Source organism: Columba livia, chromosome 12, assembly GCF_036013475.1.
Source record: "Columba livia isolate bColLiv1 breed racing homer chromosome 12, bColLiv1.pat.W.v2, whole genome shotgun sequence".
NCBI lineage: Eukaryota > Metazoa > Chordata > Aves > Columbiformes > Columbidae > Columba > Columba livia.
The window spans coordinates 18051713-18076010 of record NC_088613.1 but is presented as its reverse complement, the minus strand read 5'-3'; the positions used below and the strand labels follow the sequence as shown (position 1 = coordinate 18076010).

General features: G+C 40.6%; 1 long non-coding RNA gene across 2 annotated transcripts in view; it reads right to left on the bottom strand.

The window, feature by feature from the left end:
* Positions 1-24298, bottom strand: part of LOC110354971 (uncharacterized) — an 87119-nt gene that overhangs the window by 50926 nt on the left and 11895 nt on the right. The window lies entirely within an intron of this gene.

Sequence of the window (24298 nt, the reverse complement as noted above, 5' to 3'; positions counted from 1 at the left end):
AGATAAAGAGTACAGACAGGAAAGCTATTGTGCATAAATCCAGGAGGAACCATAAGTCTTTCTCAAAATGCTGAAAGAATAAATCCCCCTCGCACAAACTACATAAAAAGATGTGGTTCCCATACACAATTGAGTGGCAAAGCAACTTCCCACATAGTCACATCTGACTCCTTTTTCCTCTGTTCCATCACTTACATTCTGTCACGAGAGCAAACGCAAGAGGGGGGCAGGGGCTGTATACGCACATCATCATGGGAAGGAATAAAGGACGGAGGAGGATTTGTACCCTAGATGTTTGCACATGATTTTGGCTTCAGCCTTCATCGCTTTTACATGCCTTTGAACACTTTCTGTTTCTTTCTGCATTCTTCACTGCTCCATTTTATTTATTTTCACCTTCTGCTTTTCAGATCTTCTGCCAGACTGCTTATTTAATTCTACTTGTTGCACCAAAAACACCATTGTTGTCATCCAAATTAATCCCTGAACATAATAAAAACCTCAAAATAACTCAGACGACCAGTTTTCCATCCTTTGGTCTCACTTGCAGTACGGTATAAAAGCCAGTTCTTGGGAGCTCTGAGAGTTTACACAGGACCAGTCCTGGGTACATGGCATTTTAGTAGGCACGGGAGATTTTTCCTTCCCTATTTCTCTTTTCCTTCCATCAGTTAAGACTTCTCAGAGTCCCCCCCACTATCTCCAGCCCAGTTAGCCCCTCTTCCAATGTAATCCACTGCAAGACTTAATGTTTTTCAAAGAAACTCAGTATTTTTCAAATATTGAGGTGGCTTTCTGTGACAGGTTAGATAAACTAAGATCACCTTTACTTTTAGGAATGAGGAAAGAGTCTGTGGTGAAGTAGTAGGGCACCCTGGCTACAGATTCCCTATTAAGTCTCCTGTGTTCATCTCTGTTTAAACTGCACAGGGGAAAGAAAACAAAGAAAAAAGAATAAAGAAATGCGATAGGACCAGTATTTACTTTCCCCAAACCTGTACTGCCATTATCTGCCCTCATCCTCAATTTTTCTCCTGTGAAAGCATCCCCGGGATGAGAAAGGCCCTGAAAGGGCTAAACATTCTTTTACTGCAGATCAAATATCTATCCTTTTAAGAGTCAATCAGGGTGGAGGGGAGCTAAAGGGGATGAACACATCACTACTCGCCACTAACCCAGTCGAGTATTCATTTCATGCCTCGTGGGGAACAAAAGGGCCACGTTGTTCTGTCTGAGGAGCTGGATGGTCCTTCTTGATCTAAAGCTGCTGGTGCCAACTGCCCATGGGGACACTCTGCAGCAGAATGAAGAATAAGAGCACAGGCAGATGACACAACATGGTCACAGGATGGCACCAGGTCAGCCTGTCCAATTTGTAATTTTTAAATATTAAGTTTGTGTCTCTTTTTAGGGAGGAGAAGAAACAGCAAGTGGCAGATGCTGAAAGAAAGAATGACAGTATCTATTTAGGCACTCAGAAAGCAGCACAGACTACTTCGTTTTCTTACAAACTTCAATCTCAGAACTTCACAACACTAACAAAAATTGTGAAACTGCAAATAAAGAATTAATCTTTTCTTGCTGCCTTTGGCCAGTCTGTCAGTACTGTATTTTTTCAAGGGCAGCTCACTCCTTACCCTTCAGTCTTTTATTTCCTTGATTTGAACTAGATGGCAAATAACTATCATAAGGCAAGTTTAAACAATGGATCAGTTAGAGAAATATTCACTTGACACATACGCAAACCACTCAAACTAGGACTATAATAATTTTTTAAGCTGTTCTAGCTTTTAAAGGACTACTTTAGACCTCTTCTTACAGTCTTTAGGATTCCTTTCCATTTTTTTTTTCCTTCACATAGAATTTACAATTATTCATACCATTTATGTCATCCAGTAGCACTTCTAAATTAGAAAACCAGACTGGAACTTCTACAGCCTGTCTGAGTATTAACCAATCTCAGCTCCTCCACTCTGACAAAGCTCTGGCTGCTGGCTGAGAGATAAAAAAGAAACACATACCTACTTGTTACGAGCTGTTCATGCCAACTCTTCCTTCCCCTTGCTGCTATGCACTAATCACAAATGGAAAGCGTTTTAATATTGTCAACACAGAGAGCTTGTGCAAAGCCAGATGAGAGAAATAAATCACAAAAGTAACAAAATCTTTGAACTTATGTTTATGCTGCTTTAGCAAAGAATTAATTGACTAGAACACAGGCAGGCTGCTTTCTAGTCTGTAGACACATAAGATGCTAGTGTAGCAAACAGTGTAGTTTTTAAAGTCCTTACCAATAAAAAGTGTGATTAAGCCAAAAAAAAAAGTCAAGCATTCAGTTTTCACATTCAAGATCTCACTTGATTTTGCCATTTGCTGATTTGGGGAAGCCAGACTGTAGTTTTCTGCTTCATTTTTTGTTCATACCAGGTTCACTTTTTAGCTCTGCCACTAAACACAGCAGTATCAAGTTTAAATAAAAATATGCAGTTTCCAATGGTCTTGTGGATATATTTTCCAACTCACAGATATTCCCACTCATATCAGACTCTGTAAAAAGCAAATCAAAAAGCAAAGTCTAACCCACATTTTAGTCCTAAGGTATCTGCCAGTAGTCCTTTAATCCTGACAGGTAAAACCACAATAAGATCACTACATTTATGAAGAGCAAAAAGCCCTCCTAAAATAAAGCCTTAAAACTGTGGGGGTTTTTCCTGAGTATTTTATCATGCACTGAAATAGCCAATTGCATCAGAAGGTCTGAGACATGAGCAAAAGCTGTTTCAACTTCCAACCTCAGCAGAAAAATTATCCTGTCATTTGAAAAAGTATTTACCACCCTGTAGCTACTCTTTTCCATGTCAATGTTTCTGTCCTCTCAGAACTGCTTAGCAGGGGTGCTCTTCTTATTTTAACTTATGTGCCATCAATAAGGGGTGACTGATAGAGAAGAAAGTAATGTACATAGCTGCCTCTCCACATCTCTGAAACTCTTTGAACTAGAAGCCCCTCAAAGCTTTCAGCAAAAGGCAGGTTTTTGCACTTGGACTGGGGTTGATATCCGTGAACCATAATATTTACATTCTTTCTCTTTTATATGGCTTTTCCTTAGCACTTTCATGAGACACTTAAAAATAGAAGGTGAGACACTACAACTATTTAGTGGTGTAGTGCTCCCCGTGGCTTGTCTGTGCCTATTCCTTTTTACTGAGTAGGGCTAATACCTACCAGCACAAGCGGTGCATCTCTTCCTACTCCTGCCAGTGCAAGATTACTACTACACTGCACCTCTTCGCAAGAGACTACAGTATCACTTACATAGGTTTTATACATGAAGGCTGCTGAGAGCTCTGTGTAACTTGCTGATGTGGAACACTAAATATACTCTTCTCATGGAGGATCTATTTGAGGTGCTTCACCAGTTTTATCCCACTTTCATGTGACTCTGTCTGCTGTCCGTCACTGTTCTGGGAGGTTATCCGGCATTGCAGCACTTCAACAAATTTTAGGAATTTGCTCTTTCCTAATTCATGTTGTCACTATTTTCCAAGCAAATTCAGTTGTCTTTTCAACGTCACTTTCTTAAGGCCTCCTCACAGTAACTAATCTCTTGAATACTTAAGCCTAATAGAGAAATAATAGAAAGTTTCTCTCTATCTAAGGCCTTTCCTCCCAGAAAGTTTCCTGCATATGTGATCTGCTTGACATGGGGAATCTCCAAACTCTAGAGTGGAAAGAGCACAACCTGTCATCCTTTTTGCTGCCTCATCACAAGCTGGTAATACTATGATACAAATAATTTCTGTGCAGGGTCAGAGCGAGGTCATATCTTAATACTACTCCAAAGAATTACTCTTATTTGGTGCACAATTTATACGCGCATGGGTGTTTACTGTGCCAATGCTGCATCGCACACATGCATTTCAGTTAGGGCAAGGTAATTCACACTCTGCACAGTCAAACTGCAAAACCATACTATAACTAGAAAAAGAATTAACAACATGACTGTCTCCAGCTGAAGGTTAATACACAGAAGAAATGGTTCTTGAAATTACCGGTATCAGTCATCATTTCTTCATAAACCTGCATTTACATTGCTCAGAAAGCAGCCATGTTAAAGTGCATCTGACGTGCTTTCATTCCAAATGCATTTTCCTATAAATAATGGTAAAAATCTGTTTAATTGTATTTCAGCTGTGAAAAGGTAAAAGTGACCCAATGGTTTAACTAATTTAACTAACTTGGGTTTGTAAACCCAAATATTGGCCTAGTTTTTCACATTTTCAAAAGTCATAGCTACAATGATTCTTCTAGTAAGTTTTTCATTCTGTTACCAGTGCAAAGGTTTTTGTTTGTTCATATTCTTTTTCTTACAGAAACCAACAGAGCCGTCTCTACTCACACTTCACAAGAGCATTTGTGTGGTTTTTGTAACATTAGTAATTACACTTTACAGTCTAGAATACTTAAGGACTTAAAAAGACTGGCTTACCACCATGAAAAATATCCATTCTATGTAATGTATTATATATAAGTATATATACACAATGGAGACACATATAGTATGCTAAAGTCATTAATTATTACATTTACGTTCTTTCTATTAGAGTTTCACTATAAATATATAAATGTAGATATGCACACACGTGCATAGACACACACATACACATATTTATCAGTGTTCTGGGTCAGTGAAGCAAACACTCTTGCAGGTCACCCTCCCATTACGTTCACAACAACTGCAGTTTTCCACTGCTTCCCACGCACATTTCTTTATTGCACAAAAGCAAAACGTGCCTATACTCAGAAGCTTTTCCAAGTGATTTTGAGAGTATGGTATTAGCATCGAAATCAGAACAGTCCCACTGCAAAGGATCTCAGGTGCTCAGCGGACCCATTATGCTGACAGCTAAAACACTGCAGGCACCATTGTTGATTGTGCCCATGGGACTAACACATTTTCTGCAGAACCACAGGAAGCAGAACAGTAAGAACTGCGAACCTGAACATGCTGAAGACCCAATGCCCTTTAAGCATCCCCTCGCATTTACAAAATTAGCAGGTGCTGCACTGGCCCTACATGTGCTTCACAAGCCGAACACCTACTTCTCAGCAACACCCTGCATCTGCAACACATTGCTAACGAATTCACACCATTAGCTCTCGGTCTTTCTGATATCCCTAGCAGAGTCCATGTATCCTTGTTTTCATTTCCACTTTTATTTCTTACAGTCTTCCCACTTCTCCCTCCTTAAGTTTGCTTTTTCATCGCTTTATTTTGTGACTGAGTTTTTGCTGCACTTTATGCTTCATTAGTCTTTCATTTTATCTGCCAAATGCCCCTTCAATTTAGATTCCTCCTCCAAAACATTAGTATCTCCACCTCTACCCTTTCCTTTAGACATAACCAATGGCTTGTCTCGTTTAGGCTGCAAATCTTTTCACCAGGGCTTACACTTTCAGTGTTTGTACAATATCTGATTAATTTGTAATCCTTTGAAAATTCTTACTAATATTTTAGTAGGCCTTTTTTTTTCCTCTCACCCTTAGGAAGTGATACAGTGTTTGTCTTTTCTGAGGCCAGAGAGATAAAATGGTCATCCATAACTAGACGTACAAAGCACAGTGGAAAAATTAGGTGGTTTCAGCCAGAAAAACTAACAATCAAGAACCTTTTGGCAGGTCTGAATTTTAACTTAAAGCTGCAAAATACATCATTTGAGACAGTTTCAAGTCTTGACCAAATCTTTACTGGAAATTACAGTAGCAAAACAAAGCCGAGTCTCCTGAGACACCCTCACATCTCAGCAAACATTGTTAATCACCTGGCAGCTTGCAAGCATTTATTTCATGTGAGAGAGAATGTTCCAGATGATTCTGGTATTTGATGGAAAAGATTGTTGAATTCAATAATATTAAAAAATCTGGCAGCACTAGTCAATGTCAAACTTGCAGGGCCCAAAATATGATTTCTCTTAAAAATATTATTTCCTTCTCCTAGAGTTTAAAGGCTCCAGCTTACACTTGTTCTTTGCAAGACCAACTGGCTAGAAATTTTACAGACAAAACCCAAACAATTCACTATGGGGCCCCACCATAAACAAAGTCATATATGAATGCTATTTTTATTACAAAAGCTGTAAAGATTTCCTGGAAGCTCATCTGTGAAGCTGCTGAATACTACATACCTAACCCAGGTTTCCATGATATTGCCTCCAACTCCATGGACTTTCCAGGAGACAGGAAGATTTTGAATATCCTTCTCCTGTTCCAGTAGAAGTGCTCAGGTTGAAGAAGAGTATTGTTAGCCAGAGTCTTATAAATTTATTATCCTGATTAAGTATTCATTTTTTCTTCTGGAGATGGCAGTAGCATCCATGCACAGATCACTTACTTGCCTTTCTGACTCTTTGTTTCCGAGTTTTCATTTGAGTGCCTTTAATAAGTGGAAGACGTGCCAAAGAGAGAGAGACATTTTTGCACTATGTGACAAACTGGTTTCATTCTCTCTCCTCCCCATCCTACATCCTCAGCGTGAGGTGTTTCTTCATTTCTTCTGCAGTGGGGTTTGCAATTGCAACTGCTGTCAGTCGCACCCTCACGTATAGGTCACCAGCCGTGAAGCAGTGGAGGCACACAATAAAACAATTTTCATGAAGCCAACCTTTTCAAATAAGCTGGTTTTATTTTTCCAGACCAAGCTTGTATCAAAAATATCCCACCAAATAAATCTAGTTGAGGAAATAAAGAACCCAGACACTCTATGGGCAAGCTGCAACAATGCCATTAATCTGCTCACTTGCCTGTCTTGCCAACTCCCACCTCAGCTCCACATCAACTCCAGATCTTTCATGTGTCTTTAGTGTTCAGTCAAACAAAGAAGGTCTTTTCCTCTCTTCCAAGTCTTATCTTCCAGTTACTTGCCTAAATAGTTGTGACAGTTTTTAGCATACAGCCTTTTGTCTCCTTTCTAGCATTATGCAGACCACCCAACACTTCAGCTCCTTTACCCTCCCTTCTCCTTCTACAGCTTGTTGCATCTTGAGTTGAAATCTCTCAGAGGATCAACAACACATGTTCAACGTGTAATAGATTCAGCATGTAATAAATGAAGCCCTGATCCTAACTGGTCTTTGGATGCTATCATAATACAAAGTGACACCATATATTTTTGGTCTCAAAATAAGTTTCTGATCCATGCTCCCCTGTTACTGGCAAGACCGCGTGAGTGTGACAGAAATAAACTGTGTGCTGGTTTATGGGACCAGCACGGGATCTGGTTTAGGTTGCGCTCACAGAGCAGAAATAGGAGAAGGGGGAACAAAACCAGCAGAATTTCAGATCTCCTTCTTCCTCCCCCCCACCTCAGTGTGCGCCTCAGCCTATTGCAGGGCTGTGCTCCCAAGCTCCATGGGCTTCCTTCTGCCTTAAACTTCTGTTTCACAGTGTCATCTCTCAACACACTTCCACATTTACAAAACAAACAGTGTCAGTCTATTATTTCTTACAATCTAAAGTGAGTGTGAGAGAGCAAGCTACTGTCAGGCAGGCGAGCTCTAAATGTCTTTCTAAACAGAGATTACTTTGTTGAATAAAAAGCATTTCAGAGCCAAGGAACGATCCTGTTTATTTTCTTATCTCCTTGATGAAATAGAACTAATTTCTCTTACATTCAAAGAGATTTTGCCCAGAGAGCTCAGTTTTTAGCACTACAACTCTTAGCATTTCTATTAGGTTCTCCCTGCAGTTTAAAGCCAGGAAAAGCCAGACAAACCTCCTGGGTGTGGTCTGATGCACAGCCAGGAGGTCTCTCAAACCATATGTTTCTAACGGTCCTAATCTGTGATTAAATCAATCTAAAAGAACAAAAGCTGTGTGAAAGCAGAAAATAACTTTATCTAGAAATGAAAGCAAATTCAATCAAATGTCCTTTTCTGAGACATTTAAAAGGTGCTGCATCAGCCAGCAGGTGCTAAATACAGGAAAGCATTGCCCAGGGATCAGTGCCTTTCCTGCAGTGTGCAGATAAAGGGGTTCTGGTCCTCATCCACAAAACACAAGACTGGTGAGCAGATTTTCTAGCAGAAAATATAAAAGGATTTGCCTTTATTTTTTTCCTTAAAAAAAAAAAAATACTCAAAAAAGACCCTCCCATAAAAAGGTATCTTGTTCTTTGGAACGCTTTAGAGATCCACTTGTTAGTCTCTTCCCCGTATTTCCAATTGTAGAAAAGCTGAGAATGATGGGCAATAGGCATGTTTGAATTGTGTGTTTGTTTGGCATGACAAACTCATTTGTGCAGAGATCCAGCACAACTTACACAGACAGATATAGAATTTGGAGTGATGGTATCACAACATTTAGGGGAATACAATGTGCAACTACTATATCTTAAGTACTTGAGATAAAACCTGTTCAAAGCAATGAGTGCACAGAATAACCATATTTATAACCAAAAAAATACATGCTGCAGTGCTCCACAGTGGCGCCAAATTACAATACAGTGTCCGGATTTTGGGGTCCTACATAAAATATCCTGCACTAGGAGCTTGTAAAAAGAGAATAAATTCACAACTGTGCTATCTGTCTGTAGTACTCGCCCAGACATGGTCCCGGTCCCTCTGCACTGGTGTCACATCTCCATGCCAACACAACCTCCCCTGGCCCAGCAGCTCTTCCATGATCCCACACACCCTCTGCCTGGCTCTGCATTGGGTCGGCACCACTCCAGTGTCCACAGCAGCATTTTGTGGCTCTTCCTCTTGCCCACGATGGACTGAGGACGCTCTACTATTCTGCGTGGAACGGAAGAAGACTGCCTGATCACTGCAGAGGGGCACCACCAAACACCTAGGGAGGAAAGCAGGGCTGTCAGGCCCCCTGTGCTGTGAGCCTCTCCCTGGGAAGCCAGGCTCAGCCTAACCAGGGAGGTGGATGAAAAGGATCACTGGCTTATTTTGCTACATCACAGCACATTCCTAGGACCCCAGCCCTCAGGGGCTTTACCAAACTTGCTGTGTGTTACACTCATTTGGCTGTCTCATTAAACACTACATTTGGCAAATTCTACCTGCCTTAGGCCATGTCTACACTGTAAAGCTTTGCCAAAGTTTTGCACACCCAAGGTCAGGTCAGGGCATGGAAAAATCCTGTAGCTGACACTGTTACATTGGTGGGACTCCAGGGACTTATATATCTGTGCTAGCAACAGAGTCCATGTCAGCGGACCTTCTGCTGTTTAGGAAGGTGAAGTCCCAACACCAGCATAAAACTTTCTGACACGATATACTGTGTCTCCACAAGGTAGTCCGTCTTGGAGCCACAGCAGAACAAACACTTTTTGCTGGGTGCACAGGACCTGCAAATTGCAAGTTCAACTTGTACATTCCCATCTGGCTTCTCTTTGTTCACTTTCTCTTCCTTATACACCATATAGCTCTCTAGTCTTTACTTTGGAAAAGACTCACAGTTGCCTCAGGATGTAACAGAAATTCTCTGTGAATTTTTCATGTTGTGTTTACAAAATACACAGGTTAAAACATGCTTTTGGAGCTCTGCTTCTTGCAGATATCACTTATATGAAGGCTCTTTTTGTTAAAAATACTATCAGCATTTCACTGGGGGAGACATGTTCAAAACCAAGAATGCAAACTGATGGGAGCCAAGGGAGTCAGTGATATGCAAAGAGGGCAACACCAGGTTGTCACTGACACATCATGACAAACATTCCCAAACACGTTCTGTGCAAAATAAACTGTGCCCTTTCTCCTTAAAATAAACATCCTTGATATACTTACTGAAACCAGGAATGTGCCATTACTAATGATAATGTAGTGCAGGAGACAGCTTTTCTTAAGGTTACCCAAAATATTTTTGCTGCTTCATCAGATGTATTGTTAGAGCTCACCGAACCCAGAGCTGTGGTGCACCTGTTTTCTCTCAGACACATCTTATTTTTCTTCCTTGGAAGTCCCATCTGGCGTCCAGGTTTTCTTAAATTGCTACCAGAGCTAATTGCTAAATTGCTACCAGAGCAATGCCCCAGAAGATGGAGAATTGCTTTCTGTGGTGAAAGGCGAACAAATAGGTGGACTCGGTTGACCAGAATGGCCAAAGAGATGGAAAGAGCTGGTGGGAGCTTGTCAGCGTGGGAGGGAGAAGGGGACACAGCAGCTGCAGCCAGGGACACAACCATGGAAGTTTCAGGGGTGTTGACTTGGGGGTGCTTGAAGCAGGAAAATTTTAGGGAGGCTCAAGGGAGAAAGGAGTAAGTTGGGGCTGGTAAAAAACTGGCAAACTTGTGGTTCTGTTGGGGGTCACTCAGCTATGGAATCACAAACTCAGGGAAAACATTTCCTGAAGCCCAGGTTTGCTCCACCTGAAGGCACAGAAGGCAGTCTGCTTTCTTCATTTGTTTTTTATTTCTTTTGCTTGTTTGGATGCTCTGTGATATTATTCCAATATTATTTTTGAGAGGTTTCTCATTCAAGTAGATACTGAATTCAGCCTCACGGAATGGCTTCTCAGCCTGTGACTGCTTCACTAACAGAAAAATTTATCTCCTGCTAGTAACTGCAGCAAACCCATCAGCAGAAATAGCAAATGGCAAAAGCTAAGAATAGGCAAGGGGTTTGAACTTGCACTCAGTTAGGGAAGAGAAACTGTATTTAACTCAGCAAACTCACAGCTTGGTAACAAATCTGTTGAAACACTTGCAGGGAAATTACTGACCACAACACTGCGCATCTTGTCAAAAACAACAATAACAATGAAGAATATCACCACTAAAACCCTGTTCCAAAGGGCCTATAATACTAAAATAATAATGATAATTTAAAAATTTAAGTAAATCTGGGCAATTGTATGCACACACAATAGAAAAGACTACTTGCCTGTGATAATAACCTCAAGAGGCTATATCAACATTTTCACACTCTGGCTTCAGGAACTACATCAGGAAATCAAATAAATATTATCCCATGTGTGCAGTGAACTTCCTTCTTCTTGAAACAAGCAAACAAGAATTATTTTCTTAACAAACATACAACAGACAAAAGCACTACTGAGAAAGATCACAAGACTAGGGAAAAAAAACAGGGATACTGATGAGAACAGAAGTCTGGGGAGATGTAATCAAATGCTTTCTTCCTTCCAGTCGCAAAGAGCTGGAATTTACGTTCACCGGTTCCTTATGGCTGGTGGTGCACAGAGGCAGCTTTGCAAAATGCTACATGCATGGGACTCGCATCACTCCAATGGAAGCCGAGATGAGCACTTCATGCTGCTGGGCAGACCTTGGGAAATACCCAGATGTAACAAAGAAGAACAAATCAGTGATGCAACCAGACATCTATAAGCTCAAAATGCCCATTCAGGGCTAGATAGGACTTGCCTTCAGGAATTTGATCTCAAGAAGGAAACAGTTCTGCATGAGTAAACTCCCAGACGGATAAATCCCAAGACTTGGTAGTTTTCAGCAGACACACTGCTTGAGGATTTCAAGGAATATGACTATAAAGCCTGTGCTGCAGGGCATGCTCCCTGCCTGAAAACTTGCAAAGCCTCTTAAAATGTCATGTGTATTATAAGGGACCAAACTTGATGAAAGCTTCAGTCCCACCACACTGAACATACATTGTTATCTGTATGAAGATGAGCACAGTCATGTTAAACTTGGTCTGCATGACGTTCCCGCTGATTTACACATGAAAGAGAGGTTGGGACACCGCACTAGCAGGGAAGGAAAATAGCATCAGAGATGGGTTTAAGAGTTATTTTAGGGTAGGTTCTTTTCTTAAAAGTGTTCAATCCAAAGACTGTTTGCTGCTTCCAAACTAAACCACACTGAAAACAGCACAGGGCATTTGTTGCATTTCTCTAAGCAGCCCAGCATCTCTGGATTTATATTTGCAAGTTCCCCCTTCACTTAAGCTAGTGAATGAAGTCCTCAACAAGCAGGATTAGTCTCCTGCAAGGGTAGTTACATTACCAACAGCAATAAACAAGCAGTAACCATTTTAAACTTAGGACAATTTTAAATGAGACTCAGGGAATTGCTCATTACATGCTTTCATTTTCAGGAAAAGAAAAAAAAAATCTTCAGGGGAACTAAGGGGGAGAGGGCAATTCTTCCTTAGACGTTCAAATATATCTCTCAGGCAGCACAAAAAAAATGTTGGTATTCTGTACCACCCAGTGCCTGCCCACTTCTATGCTTGATTACCCCGATAAATCAGAAAACCTGTTTGTTACAGGCTCTCCTTCCATTACAGCTGTTGCTCTGGTTAACATCTTCTGAATCATCCAATTCATCAGGATCACATACATGGGGGTTTTAATCCTTTGATTTTTTTAAGTTACTTTGTTCTGAATTTTTCGCTTCATCCCCTTACTGACAGAGGAACTGGATAAAGATAAATAAGTCAGAATAGCATTGTTTTTCTCCCCTGCTTTTTATTTTGCCAGGGGAATAGAGAGGGGGAACAGAGTAGCTCTCCATTTCACAGTTCTTTAGTGGTATCACTCAGCATTGATGGTGTAGCCTGAAATTCAAAGAGTCTGAATACCAGTGCTGAACTTCTGAAGTATAGTTAGCCCTGTTGTGTCCTCCCAGTCATTGAAATGCTATCATCTTTGAAAAATGTATATTAAACACACAAATAGCTTGGTGGTTATTCCAAACCCTTCATCACTACCATGCCTTGCAGTATTAATTTCTGTAAAAGGAACAAAACCAGGAATTGAGTTACCACTGAAGTGCAATTGCTACATAAATTATCCCGAGTGTCAAAGCTGGAAAAGGAAAGTAGGTGAGAAGGCTGCTAATGGGCTACCGAGTCATTCACCTGCTCAAATCAAAATCAGACACGAGCACACCCATTGGAAAGACTCAAGAGAACATAGTCTACAACACGTGTGATTTTAGGATTAATGCACACAAACACCCCCCGTATTCATTCACATGCCATCAGAAGTCACTCTCACACGTTTGTAGGCTTCAGTAAGGTTAACTTGCCAGGTCACTGAGAGGTGAGGAACATGAGGAGCCCAGCCTGCTTTACGAACAGTGACAACACAAACCCGCACCCTCAGGGGACTTCAGCAGCAAGGCCACCTCCTCCCCAGGGAGGGCTGAAGAGAACAAATACTGAGTTCTCAGCGAGAAACTAACTCCATCCTCTGCCTGCCCGGTGCCCAGCACAGGGGAATCCCAGTCTCTCAGCACTGCTGCAATATAATAAGTGATAATAACAGCCTGTAACTAAAGAAAAGACCCCGATCTCTAACAGTGTTAGTTCATTTTTATGGACTACCACATATACCTACAAAGATATGAGGAAAGAAGAATGATGGCTAAGCCTCAAATTGTTTCATGATTTTACTACTGATCTGACATCCTTCATCTTGAAAATCAGACTACATGTTTCTTTGTAAAAACGAGCTCTACAGAGACACCCGAGACTGGGCTGTTCCAAGTCTTAGCTGCCTTCAGGGTAGAGGATTTCAAAACCAAATCGAGACTATTTAGAAGAGCAAAAAATGACCTCTGATGGAGAAGGGATGTCTCTAATATTTTACATACCTCATGTTGGATAAGACTCACACCAGCATTTATAAATTCTTTCAGAAGAAAATATCACAGCCTTCCTTTTCTATCCTCCTCACCTGCTTTTTTCCACCTTTTTTTAATAATGGCAAAACCTTTTGGCATTATAAAAAAGTAGTTTATTGACCAGTATAACGGATTCAAGATATGAATCCAAGGTTACCAACTGAAAAAGTGCCTGTCTAGCCATATTATGTTAGAAGGAATGAGTTTTTAATTATCAAGTTCCTATAACTACGGTTGAGGATTTTGCTTCTGATTAATTTCCTGGGAGCCAATAGGAATATATGAATCCAAAAAGAAAAGTCTATGGCATCAACAAAAGTACAATTTCTGGCCTCTCATATTTAAGACAAAGACAGACAAAGAAAACACAAATAAAAGAAAAAAAATAAAGCACATACACAAGCCTTCCTTGAAAAATCTGTCTGGCATTTGCTACAGAAAGATGTAAATAGCTGCTTTTGATTGAATTTATCTGGTGTACTGGACACTCAGAGGATGTTTTGTTTAAAGGCTTTGAGCTCTTCCCCTGACTGGACACAGTTGCACAGTATAAATCTCACCTGTGGAGGGAAACCATAAAATCATAAACTAAACTTGAGCAGGAAGAATTTTGTGAAGATCCTGAGAATCAAACAAAGCATTTTTTTTCCACAGAGTACCTCCTACAAGTAGAGGCTCAACAAGCAACATGTCTGTAATAAACCGTAGGCCCAGTCCTACAAACAGCTGCAGTTGGCAGAGCTGCTCAAGGAGGACATGAAAACTTTTCAGGAACGCACCTGTATTCCACAGATAGCAGAGTGAGGATCATCTCCTTGAACAAATCAAACCAGTCAGCCCATGAGCTACAAACAATGTCATTAGGAAAACACGTGAAAGAGTAATGCATAAAACCAGCAACACACACCATTTCCCCATAACACTTCCATTTAATCTTGTAGTCTTTCAGCTAAAGTCTCACAAATACTGAGAATCTGTTGCAAATGGAGGTTCTTCTGTCTGATGACACTGTTATTCACATAGCATTACATTGATTTGTATAATGGATAAACACAGGCATGAAATAATTGTTATAAATGTTTTCAAACACATCTTTGGGATAGTAACCTACATTCTTAGCAGCACTAAGGAGACTTTTCACTGAATAAACAGATTGTCGGCACCAGTAGCTGCATTAAGGCTATTAGAAATATGTAAATAAAAAGCAACATTTGCACTCGCAAACTCCAAACTGCTAACTGAGAAGACAACATTGGTACCGAGAGAAGAGAATGTACACCCCCTTTCTCAGAAAACGACACCTGCTTGTTACTGTAGGAAAACTCCTGCAAACAGAAAAAGATTCTAAAGCAGTAGTACCACACAAGATGCACCTTTGGCTGGGGAAGACAAACACAGGCCAGGGCCAAATAGAATACTGCCATAATAAAAAGACCCACACCAAGGGAGATAAAAATGTGGCACATAGAAAGGTAACATAAATAGTCTGTCAGGAACATTCATCAGACCGCACTGAAGCTTGGGCTGACAAACAGAAACAGCATTGCTCAGAAAACAGGTTGGAAAAGATGACACTGTTTTTTAGAAACACTCGTTGTAAAGAAAGAAGAGGAAAAAGAAAAAAGAAAAAAAAAAAAAAAGAAAAAAAGGCAAATATAGCAACACATCCCTGAATATCCAACTTCAAAATAGAGATTGGACTGGGTAAAGGTCACTATTATTCTTTATAAAACAGGAAACAGTTTTCACTTTTAAGTCTATAATTAGACTTCAATGGAAACTTACATTGTAAGCTCAAGAAAATTGCCAAACTTTCAACATAATTTGAAGAATAGTGCAATCTTTATTCAAGTCTGGTCTGGACACGTGTTATATTTTAACAAGTACTTTGCACTGGAAAAGTTCTCAGTCACAGTAAGTTTTTAGTACCATTGGAACCAGATATTTCAAAATATGTAGAGAAACAGATCATTGTAAAAGAGACATCAAAAGTTTTACCTTGAAGCTCTCCAAGGCATCCAAGTATAGCGGGGATAAGAATAACAAGGGCCAACTGCCCACCTCCATGCCCCCCACCCTGGGGAACGGCTTATTTTGCAGTTCTCCATGAATGGCGTTGGCTCATGGAGGCCTCGGTGGACAATGGGTCCTCGTCACATCATCATCATAATTTCGTTCACTTGGCAGTCTTTCTTCCAAGGCAGTCAGAACACACTTAGCTCAGATATTGAATTTCCTTTCACCTCTCCAGAGTATGGTCTTTCCAACTCAGGGTTAAGCTTGTTTGCAATTCATGGGGAAATGGATTGCTGCTGTTGTCTGCACTTTGCATGGCTCACGAACAAAGAACTCTGGTTTTTAGGGCTCTTGCAACTCTTTAAACAGTCACTCCCTAAACAAAAATTTCCTGAAATCTGACCTTCAGATCTGAACCTCTTGAAAACTAGGAGATGAGCAGTCTGGCTTTAAATCCTCAAAACCAACTATCATGCTTCTTTGTTTTCAATTTATCCACACCTTAATTCAGAAGAAACACAGATCTGATTCTAGCATGGTCAAACCAGGGTCTTGTCTTAACAAATCTCATCCCAAGCTGACAGGACCATCCATGAAGGAGAAAGGTATCCCTGCAAGATTTCTGCCATCTTCTACTCAAATCTTGAAAGATCAAAGGCAAGATTTCAGCAGTCAATAGTCTCAGACTCAGCCAGATCAGCCTGAATGTGCAGACTCAAGCTAAACGCCACCTCCTCAGGAACCCTGCAGTCCCATAGCAGAGGGAGATGGACACTCCTGCAATCAGCAAAGTCATAAGCACTTCACTAAAAACTGCAGTATCTTCCCCTTTGCTTAAACATAGTAGTAAAAACGTTAACATGTACTTTAATACTATGTACTATTACAGACATTCCATAAACACCTAATACTGCTCAAAAGATCTTTATTAATGTTTAAATACAGCTGCCATTCTCTGCTACTTTCCAAGAGGCAAAGAGGCCCTCTCCAGAGGTGGTTTTGATTTTCCAGACAGTTAAGGTCTACAGTGGTCAGACAAGAGACTGAACTTTGGGAGCTCCGCAGCAGTCCCACCGGTCATCATAAAACAGCTTTGATGGGATCAAAAGGAAGTTGTATCAGATGGGACTCAGGGGAAGTTACATCAGACCTTTATTTGCCCAAAGAAGGTCAGCAAGTCAGAGGGTTCAGAAACAGCATGCAAAACATGGCACACATTGCAGGGTGTGGATAAAGAGGAAGGATCTTTCATAAGAAAGAAAAATAATTGACATGGCATATTTCATCTGACTACAATTTTTCCCTATTTCCTGGAGAAGCCAAAGCAAAGACAGAGAGAACAATTTGCACACATTCACACACAGCAAGTGTATCAGAACACATATCTCTTGGTTTGCAGGACACATCCTCTGTTTCTCCATTGCCTAGAAATGAATGCACTGGAGACTCTATACTATTACCTGCTTCACATGTTACCGTGTTTATATTTGTTACCCTATTCCTTGAAAACTGAAGCGTTTCTAACTGCTGCTCTTTTAATTTACAATTCTGTTCAGTTCCAACTAGCTGTGAATGTATTTATACCCTGGAGTTTACTCGTTGGTCAGAGATCCACAGGAGGTTGCCGTGTGAAAGCAGCGGGCCTGCTGGCCAGCCGCCCAAGGAGGAGGTGGATCCTCTGTTCGGGAACACCCAGCACCTGTTGCGGGACCCTGATCTCACAGGGTTCGAGCTGTGGCTCAGCTCCTCCTGACACTCCATAAGGAAATGGCCTCGTTACAGATTTGAAACATTGGCAAGTACATCTATTTCAACGTCTTTGCAGAAACTCAGCACTAAAAGAAATAAAGTCTGAATAAGAGGTGACAGCCTGCGGATAGCAGTATTAACTGTGTTTGACAATGGAAGTGAGAGTGAATGATGATTTATTATTTGTAGCAAGGGATCACCTTTGCCACTTCTTCTGCTAGCAAGATAAGATTTGTATGTATTGTCAACACACACCAGAGTTCTATTCTGCCTAAATACTTGATCAAGAATAATTGGCAATAACCAAAGAGCTAAGCACATTTGACAGTCCGGCAGAAGCCATCCAATAGCCCTTTCTGACAGCAGTATGCTCCCCAACTGCACACAACTGCCAGGAGTGAATTCTGGCGGCAAATGCTCCCCAAGCAGTCCAGGAAGAGCAGGACCCATGAATTGCACTGGTCCCTTCAGCCTCAGATCAGCACCCTCTGGTCACTCTGGAGAAACCAAGCCCAGCATCCCTGTCCTTTCTACTCTGTCATCTCTCCACTGAAACTGTCAACAAAGGGGCTTATTGCAGTACTGGCTGTAAATAACAACACTGACAAAACTCAAAAAACCTCATCTATTTACGCTCACCAGTTCTTTTCACATCAGTTACTGTTACACAGGAAGGTGGGGTTTTTTTCAGCCCAGAGGTTGGATGGAGTTCATTACGGGGAAGCCTCCCACTGTTACTAAATAACCACTCCAGAGTTTGAAGGTTGTCATCCTTTCCTATCTCAAGATCTTTAAACTCCACTACAATGTATTGAGAATATGTATCTGTATGCAATACATTGTATTCTCATACAATATACGAGAAGCTTGAATTCTCATACCACTAGGAAAGCGTAGCTCAGCTTTAGAGAGACCTATTTAAAATGAGATGAATGCATCAGAAACTCTATTCTGCTGTTGAAAGGTACACTGACCTTGAGGCTTGCAATAATGTCCAGAATTAGCTTGTCAGCAGCCCAGAGATCCAATCTCAGTTTTCATGGAACTGTTCCCAGAACAGGTAGATAATGCCCAATCTTCAAAGTAACTATGTCTCAAGTTTATCAAACAAGCAGAAAAAAAAATGACACACCAAAGGGCCTATTCACCGAACAGTGGCTTACATGAGTCAGCCAAGCATGTGAAGATCTATTTTTCTTGCTTGGGTGACAGAAATGCTGCACCACAAAGGGCAAGAATACAACTTGCAAGTAGATTAAGTGAGTTCAGCATGGACAGAATGAATTATTTCAACGCAATCACAAATTTACTTTGAACATTAGAGTTTAGAATTTGATTCAAGTATTAAATTCAGATTTGATTAGCAGAGTCCAAGAAAAGGAAAACTAGGAAAAAAAGAAAAAAGCTAATGAAAAATGTACATAGTCTCAGCAGTTCAAGAAAAGCAAATTCCTTTAAGCCACTGTAACACATGCTAGACATTTCGAATCCATGAATGAAAAACTAGATGCGTCAGGATTTGTTTAAACAAAATTCAAATCCACTTGAAGAAAAAACAAAACCAAATCACAACTACAGCATAGGTTTGACCTGCATGAAACAGGTATAAGGTGCCATGGATTGGTGGGCCTGTAAAAAGAATACAAAAAACCCTAAAAGTGATACAATGCAAATACTTTGTCTACACTTCAGCTGAAGCCTGGATGTATTTGAGCACAGAATGAATGACAGCGACCAGCTCAAGTAGGAGTGGCTAAGCTATCCTTAGCATAAAATCAGTATCTGTATTCCTGAAACAAGCCATGAGGATGAACTCTGACTCCTACCAAAGCTGCTTCTGTCCACAAAGCAGCAGATCTTCCAAATCCGTCTGTAATTTTATGCAGACTGCTGATGCTTCGCCCACGCACATAATTCTTTTATTGCTAACTCTTTAGTAAAAGGTTCTGTACCTACGTTCCAACAAAGGTGAGCCTATGACTCAATCCTGATGGCTTTTGCTGTATACAGTTTATTCTAGGAAGCCACTGTAGATCACCACACAGGCTTGATACACGAGATACCAATAGCAGAAAAACATATTGGGTCAAAACTGCAGCCAGTATGCATTTGTTTCTACCCATAACAATTACTATTATGGCAACACCCTGTACTGAGGATATAAACCCAAAACCTCTCCCAAGAAGTGACTCAACGCCTTCACTCTCAACTATCTGTGAGATTCCTTGGAAAGAATTTTAGACCATCAATGCACAGCTCTATGTCATCCCAAAAGCTTTTGGACTTCGCAGAGCTGCAGGGGAGTGCTTCATCACCATCTCACACCTGTCACTGCACCCCACGGCAGCCACTGCAGCTTTGTAGCAGAGAAAACACCTCTCAGTTTCAGGTTAGGCTCCCAATGTTCCAAAGCATCTCACTAAGGATTACATAGCTGGACATTTCAGAACATTAAAAGACAAGTCAAATGAACTGTTGTTCTGAGCAAACACCCATTGTACTCTATTGGAAAGCTCTACATTATTTATTTATTTTTTTTTCATGGTTCATCTTTTTGCATTGTTTTCCAGTATTATCTAGAAATAGAGATACACTACTAAGTGCTACCTTCTTTGATCACTATTTTGTATAACTTCAGTTATATTAACCTGAGTTTTCTTCTCAAGCACATTTTACAGGAAAGAGTAGTTTAGAAAAGGCTACAGCACCATCTTTTAGCTCAAACTGCTTATAAAGTAGAACACCCATGACTTCTTCCTCTCATTTCTTTTAAGCTGAAGTTTTGCTCGTTACAGCAGAGAAAGTCTACTGTCTTCCCAGTTCAGCCTTCAGACACCATCTTAATTCAGATCTGCCACTGATTCTTCAGGTAAAGAATCACAGAGAAATACACAAATGCAGTAGAACCTGTCCAAACTACACTGCAGCTGAGAACCCCTTTCTGCTGAAAGCAATTCTTCTGGGCTTTAGAAAAGATACAGGAAATGCCACAAAATCTGCTACAACCATCATTCAGAATAGTGCCTATGTTCCAAGTGCAGTTCCTGGATATATCCCTAGAAACAGAAGTTTTTCTTAGGCTTGGCGGGTCTACTGATGTTTCATTTGCACAGACCCAGGTTCAGACCCCAGCTCAAATCATGCCCAAATTGCCTCCAGCACTCCACATTTACTTCTTCTAGTGCATGGCACCTACTGCCTCACTGGGGATGTCAAACTGAAAAGAGCATAAAAAAAAAAAAAAAAAGGTACTTTTTAAAAGTACAGTAGAAAACGCTGAAGGAACACAAACTATTTTTGAGAGCAAGATTATGCATGCAGACATCACAGGAGGAAGGAGAGGACCTTAAGGCACTGAGTAGGTAAGTGGATTGGGGGAAAAAGACTGAATTTAGGGACAAAATGTGGAGATAAATGGGTGTGTATTTTTCTCCAAACAGAACAGCTTCTGAGGAGATCATGGCTGGAATCAGTGCAGGAGAAAACCACGGCCATTGTGGATCTTTTGTGTCTGTTTCCATCCCTAGTTTTGGGCCAGGGCATTGGTGTGGTCTTTGAATTTAAGCTCAGGAAAACAAGTAAATACAAAATATGCATGCCAGACATTCATGTGATTTAGCATAGAAATACTTTTTCTGTTTTTCCTTATTTTAGGAAGCATTTTAGATGGTGACATAAAACAAAAAGCAAATTAATAGGCCTTCTGAATTTGCTTCAGAAATATCAGATTTGTCAGCTGACTACCCAGCCAAAATTTACTTTCCAGGAAGGTTGTTATCTGCCAGACTGACAGTTCCAGCACCCAGAGGACCCCTTACTGTCTTGGGTAAATAATTAGTCTATAGCTTAATTTCAAGGTAGAAAGTTGAGTTGGTTCATTTCCAAATAATATATTCAATGTGGAAACATACTTAGAAGGATACAAATTTAACAGAGCCCCCAAAACTACACAAGAAAAAAAATTAAACCTAATATTCATTCACTCAAGAAAGATGCCACCTGGCTTCTAGGCTTCAGAGCAAACAAAGAGCTGAAGGCATGGGCACAGCATATCGTGTGCCCTGCAAACGGCATCCCCATGTCCCTCTGATTACACTACCCAGAACACCTACTGCTCAAAACTGTCTTACGCGCTTAGTACCATTCCTTGAAGGTGGACAATAATTCCCACTTTAGCCTACATTGACTTCAGTGATTTTCCATCAGACAGGTATCTGTTTTCCCAGGTTTGATATAAATCCTAAGTGCCATGAATTTAAGCGTGTTCACATTTTGCTTGCTCTTGAAATCCTCAAAAAGTCAAAGAGAAAACGTCAGACAGAGGTAGTCATGCTTTTACCCATTCCCAATATATTTACTTGAATACATAGGCCAAATTCCACAAAACATCTTTATGGCCACCTCTTCAAATTACAAAACCCTGTGTCAGCTGCACCAATTGAAAATGCATCTGAGAACAGAGCTGTTTCAAGGCCAGCCAAGTTGATACTGCATGTAATCTTTCACAGTGATGAGATCATATTCTGCTACTGAGCTAATACTACAATCAAGATAAGTCCATTTTAGAGGGACCATGACTGACACATTCCTTCCCTCCGCTTTAAAGGCACAATCCTGTTTCTACAACAATCAAGTGTCCAACGTTTTTTCTATAATTTTTTCAAATTTTAGAAAAATAAATACTTATTTTGCCATTACATATACAAATATAAGAATGAGCTAATTTAACAAATAAAATACCCTCAAAATCCCAGGTCAGATTTCAGCTTGCATAAAGGTAGCAATTTCCACAGTGGCTCACACTCTGTTTAACTCTGCGCACATCCATGCCTCAATATACGGAAAAGGCTTTTTAAGTGCAGGCTGCCTTACTGCCTTCTGGATGAGGCTCTTCTCAGGCAACCTCTAATGAGCTTGCACTGCAGATCTTTGCACCTTATTTGCAAGTGCTCTGGCCGGGTTCACCCAAGCATATTTAGTTATCAATCTGCAAAAAGGCAAATGTGTTTGTAATTAACAGCATCTTTAGTTTACTGTATATAAATCAGGAAAAGATACTGTTAAATGAAGGAATTATATTGCTTCCAATTAGGTTCATAAGGAAAAAGCCTTTCAATGACTGGCTTCCGTTCGATCTAACTAGATGCTCCCATTTGTTTTGCAGGGGTCCAAAGATTAGCCCTTCATTAGGGCAAAGTTAAGTGAAATGGCTAATTTAAAACCCCTTCCCCTACTGCATAGATTTTTGTCTTCCTTTTAACTGAGATTTGTTCGTAGGTCATTTATCTTCTCTGACAGATGCTGCTGTTTAGCTTCTGATCACTTCGTAAAGTACGTACACTTTCAAAACCAAAAGATTTCAAGGAAATCTTATGACATAGAAACAAGAAAAAAACAACAGTTTCATAATGGTGTTGATTCTTCTAAGACATTATCCTGCCACAGTAATTAGCTAGCTATATTCTGTTTGTTACAAACTCTTCCTTTATTTCACTTTTTTTCCTGGCTACTCTGTATTTCGGACATAGCACTTATAACAAAGCAATCACTCAGGTCAAACAGGCATAGTCAGTATTTCACAAGGTAGACAGGCTTCCAAAAAGCTCTTACGAAGCTCTCTTGAAACTTGCATAGGTAGACTTGACACAAAACGAATCTCCCTTCCAAAAAGTATTGTAAAAAGAGCAATGCTATAAGTACCATTTTAAGGACAAGTACAAAACAGTAACTCTCACCATTTGTAGTTCTTAATATAATCTTATCTTATTTGAGAGAGCATTTTTTGTGCAAACTGTTTCAGAAGGCTTCGATAAGGAAGAAAGCAACTACTTCCGCAATTGTATACGAAGGAAATGCTGCCCTAATTGACTTCTCCTGGAATTACTTCCACCCTCTCAGCCTTGTCCCATCTCATTACAGTTTCTAACTCAGCTCCTGGCTCAAACAGCTGAAGCCTCAGTGCTCCGGTGAACCACTCCATCACCTCTGTGGAGGCAGTAGCAGTACACAGGCAGCTACAGAAAGATCTTTCTTCAGGATGTAAAGATCTTGGGCATCCTCCTAGGTAAACTATGCTGTTATTCATTGCATTAATGAACAGAGTGAGTGTTACTTGCTCTCACTACACAATATGGCTCTTAATAGCATACGATCACACGTTACCTCTCTTCTCTGAACTATGATACTGAGAGGGTCTCCCTTACTCAAAGGAAAGCTGAGTAGAGACACGCTGATGATGGCTTGCAGCCCTGTGCTATTTGATTAAATCCCCACTTGTGTTCTTTTGCCACTCCTTTTCTCAAAGTTGTATCTATCACACAGCTGTTCCACATTGAGTTGGAGAATTCATTTGGAGACTCAGTAAAGCAATAGCTTGGCAATTCCAGCACTGCAAAGGCAAAGCTGAAATGCCTTTATGCAGCACCTGCTGAGGGGACCTTTTACTGCTTTCATAATATGGAACAGGAGTTTGGCCCCAAGGGGAGGATCTCACTATACACATGCAAACTCACAGGTTCTGCCTCATTATAGTTATTGGCCTACCAATTAACTTGCTTCCTGTGAGAACTGGGAGGAAGGCATTTTGTTCATTGAGATACTCAGGCTCTCCAGTTTGTGATTATTTTTTTTTTTACTTCAAGGACTCTGTATGTCCCTAATTGGTGTTTGTCACTAGCCCTTCAAAGCACTTTTCCTAGGCCAGCTGCTACACAAAGCACTGTGCCCCACTTTTTAAAGATGGGCAGACTGAGGCACAGGACAGGGTATCTTACCACTGTAATGCAGCATGTTCATAAGCTGCCCAGTTCCCAAGACTCAAGGCATTGTGTGGAACCTGCTTCCACACAGCTTCTCCGACTGCCCAGGTATCAGATAACTACTTGTACATGGTTCTAATAAGGAGTGTCAGAAATACTCATTCCT